Raw genomic sequence first — 4271 nt, forward strand, 5'->3', positions numbered from 1 at the left:
GTTTTTTCAACGGTGATGTCCATATTGATAAGGGCAAGGATCCAGTTCGCCAGTCTGGGATGGTTTACTCTCCCTGAATTTGCTCGGCTAGAGAGCACATACCTCACTGGGGTGTGGATGGTCCTCAATAGGATAGGTGACATTCCTATTATGTATTCCCAGTGGGCCATTGCCCAAACTAGGGATAGCACTTCCCTCTCGCAGGCAGTAAACTGTGACTCTATTGGTGTCAGAATTAGAGACCTGTAGGCAACCGGCTTCACAGATGTCCCTTGTTGCTGTAGCAGGACTGCACTGATGGCTGACTTAGTGTTGGCAATTTGCAGGTGGAATGGTTTACTAGGATCAGGAAACGCTAAGGCAGGTGCTTCCATTAAGGCCTTTTTAAGCAGCATAGTCACTTCTTTTTCTTCTGCTCCCCATCGCCATTCCTGGTTCTTTCTTAGCAAGTTGTAGATGGGTTTGGCTTTTTCACTGAAACCTTTGATGAAGTCCCTCAAAAATCCTACCAAGCCTAGGAATGATTGTAATGTGCTGATGTCTGATGGGGAAGGAAGGTTGGAGATTAGTTCTACTTGGGCCTGGTCAGGTCTTCTCCTGTGGGACCCAGCTGCACTCCAAGATAACTTACTTCCTGCTTCAGCAGTTGTGCCTTCTCTGGATTTATTAGAAAGCCTGTTGTTTAAATGGCCTCCAGCACCTTATCCAGTGCCTTAAGGTTGTCTTCCTTGCTTTTGGTTGCAATCAGCACGTCATCCACATAGCTGATTACACAATCTGAGTACCTCAGGTTTTTCCACATTGCAGCCACATGTTGATGGCAAATGCTAGGTGCATTATGCAGCCCTTGTGATACCTGTGTAAATGTAATCTGTCTATTATCATAGGTAAATGCAAATTTATGTTGACATGATTGATCAAGTGGTATCGAGAAAAAGGCATTTTCCAGATCTAATACGGAGTACCAACACACTCTCGCTGTTATTAGAGCCATGATCTCAGGAAATTTGGCCACCACAGGTCCCATCCTTGGCGTCACCTTATTTAAGGCATGATAGTCTACTGTAAGGTGCCAGGATTTCCCATCTGATTTTCTCACTGGCCATATGGGGGGGTTACATGGGCTATCGCAGGTGATCAGCACTCCTTGCTGCATTAAGGCCTCTATGGTTGGTTTAATTCCTATCTGTGCCTCAGCTAAAAACTTGTATTGCCTTACAGGCTTAGGGTCAGGTCCATTGATCTTAACCAGCGCTTTTATTTTTTCACAGCTCAATTTAGAAGTCGCAAAGGCTTTTAGATGTTTCCCAGCCACTTGGATTACTTCCTCTTCCCATTTAGGCAGGGAGAGAGCCTTGGGTGCTTTGGTGGCTGCTACTCGGTGCGCTGCTGGAATAACATTGCCTGCTTCGCCTTCCTTGGCTTTGCACAGTGCCTTATGTGGTAAGTCCACGATCACCCCAAATTTCCTTAATAAATCGATACCCATTATTCCTTGATCATCTAGGTTTTGCAGACCAAATGATTCTTTTGATCTTAAAGGTCCCAATATGCATGTTAGTTCCTCAGTGAAAGTAGTTAGACGCTCCTTCCCATTATAAGAGACTAATGATCTAATCTCTTTAATTGGAAAGTTCCTTTTGTCATGTCCTTTTATACAGAGGAGGCTGGTGGAGGCCCCAGTATTCACCAAGACTCTGTGTTATGCAGCTGAAATCCCCTTTCACTAAGATGTTCACAGTGGGACGCCCCCACGATCATTAATCGGGGTGCCACCATGCCAGTGCCTTGGGGATCCCGGCACCCTCCGTATGGGCTTTCCAAAGAAGTTCCTGCTGAGGAAGCAACCACTGACGTGGTTGGCTACTTAGATTCATGTTTGGTTAGTCTTTTAAAAAGTTCCTCAGCAGATCTTCAAGCTCATATTTGGCTAGCCTCCATGCCAACACTCTTTTCATGATTTTCATCTCCTCACAGCTACCTCTAAACATGTATTTGTCCTGGTTCACCTGCTTCTTAAACTGTTGGGATTTCTCTCTTTCTTTATTACCATTTAAAGCGGCTACTTGCTTTTTCACTGTTACATTTGGATTGGTCATTTGCTGCAATTCATAGATTTCTTTTAATCTCCCCTCCAGATATCTCAGGTTAGTCTGGTGGGTGTTTACATGGCCCAATGCCAGCCTTATACCAGGGTTCAATCCCTGTAAGTATAATTCCTGCAGTTCCTGGGTGTCATAGCTGACAAATACCTCCATATCCACTCCCACACCTGCCATACAAAATAATAATTTTTTCTTGAGGAAATGTTTCTCAGGTCTTTCATCATTCCTTTGTTTTTCAGCATAAGCCCGACCAATCACATTTTCATTAGGGTAGAATATACGATAGAGTTCTCTATATGAAATAACTTGACCATTATCCCATTAGTTAACACATCATAAGGAACATTTGCAAAATCGTCAGGTGACATACATTCCCTTAACAAGACAACAAAATCCTCATGAGTCCAATTAGGTGTTGCAGAAGCTTTTGTTAACCAGTCTAACACATTCTCTTTCTCACACTTCCCAAACTGTTTACCCAGAGCCCCACGCTTGTTCTGGGGTTAAGGCTTTACTTTCTCGTTTTACAGTTGGTGGGTGATTGGTACCTTCATACTGCGTCACTGATGTTACCACAGGGGCCTGAGGGAGGTTTTGGTGGGCATCTGCCCCCTGTATGTACTCCTCTGGGGCTGAAGGCGTTGCCTGTTTAGAAGTCTCCCTGCTGTATCTGGGAGGAAGATCCTCAACCTCTGTGTCTGTGTCTTCCCCTTCTGCATGGTAGGCAGCAAGGGGATCACTACAAGTAGCTCTTTTTATTCCTTTTTCCAGCTGCAGCTCCTTCTGGAGCTTGCCAATGTGGTGCTGACATTCCACATGATTAACTTGGGAGGTTTTGTGCTTATGCACTTCTTTCATTACCTGTCTGATTACAGCTTGGGCTTCTTGTCACTCTAAAGCCCTTACTTCAGCTACTTTCTCAGCAGCTGAGGATTTTTCACTTATCTCCCTAATCTGGGTCTCCAGTTGGGAGATTTGGAGAGTCAATGATGTCCCTCTTGACTTCTCTGCTAACAGGTCTGTCAGTTGCTGCTGAGCTAATTGGTCTGCCTGTTGTTTTCCCTCTTGGACTTGGTCTTTTTCCTTTTTTAGTAAGGCGACCTGCTGGTGGAGCTCCTTACTTACCACAGCTAGTCCATAGAGAAGGGCACTTCACCGCTCACTTTTTTTCAGGAGGGGCTTACAAATGGAATCTCTCTTCCACAAGGTGTTAAATGTTTCTAGGGAGTCCACTCCAGATATGGACCCCTGCTTCCAGGCTTTACGACCTTTCCCAGATAACTCAAGGCCATGATCCACTGAATTTTTATTGTGCTTGCTCTCCCATCCTCTCATGCTGAAACTCAATCCATGCTGTACCTAAGAACTGCTTACCCTCAGCTCTCTCTCTCTCTATATATATTTAGGGTCTGTATTTAAAATCCAAAAGGTAAAAGTTGCCAGTACCGAGGCTACCAATGAAGATAGCTCCCTGGCTGTGGAGTGCCTCACAGCAGTCCTGAGTAGGTCTTATGGGCTGTTGCCCTCCCTGCTCTACTGTCTGTGATTGGCTGCCAGCCCACCTTCAGAAAAGAAGACGCCTTGCCAACAATATGGCCGACGCTTCCCCGTGACGGCACTCTTGTCCTGTCACTAGCTGATCCGCAGGGGCTTCCAGAACATGGTCAGGGTCGGACTCACTATTGTCCGTTGCCCTGACTCCTGACAGCAGGATTTTCCTTAGACCCGAATAAAAATGGGAAAGAGGGTATGGTTACCCCTCCCACCCCCCACTCCCTTCAGAAATGGCTTCACATGGAAACTGTGTCCAGTATTCCCCAGCCATCAGGTATGGAGACACGGTTCCTGGTGGATAGCCACCCACTCTCGATCCCATCCTGGGCCAATGGGCCAAGATTAATCGCTGTATTGCAAATTAAAACGAAACACAGGACCTCTCAAAGAAAGGAAACCCTAAAGAGAGGTTCTGCCGCGATTGCCAATTGTTAGAGGGGGCAAAGGAGGAGTGTGTGTGTGTGTGTGTGTGTGTGAGAGCGCGCGAGCAAGAGACCCTTATGCTTCCTGTCTCCCTAGGTTCGGCCTCCCTGTCCAGCATCTGTCATCTGGTAGGACCCCTTTCTCATGCAAAGAGGGCCTTCCCACCCTAAATAATGAGGAGTCAAGCAA

Source organism: Lepidochelys kempii, chromosome 1, assembly GCF_965140285.1.
Source record: "Lepidochelys kempii isolate rLepKem1 chromosome 1, rLepKem1.hap1, whole genome shotgun sequence".
NCBI lineage: Eukaryota > Metazoa > Chordata > Testudines > Cheloniidae > Lepidochelys > Lepidochelys kempii.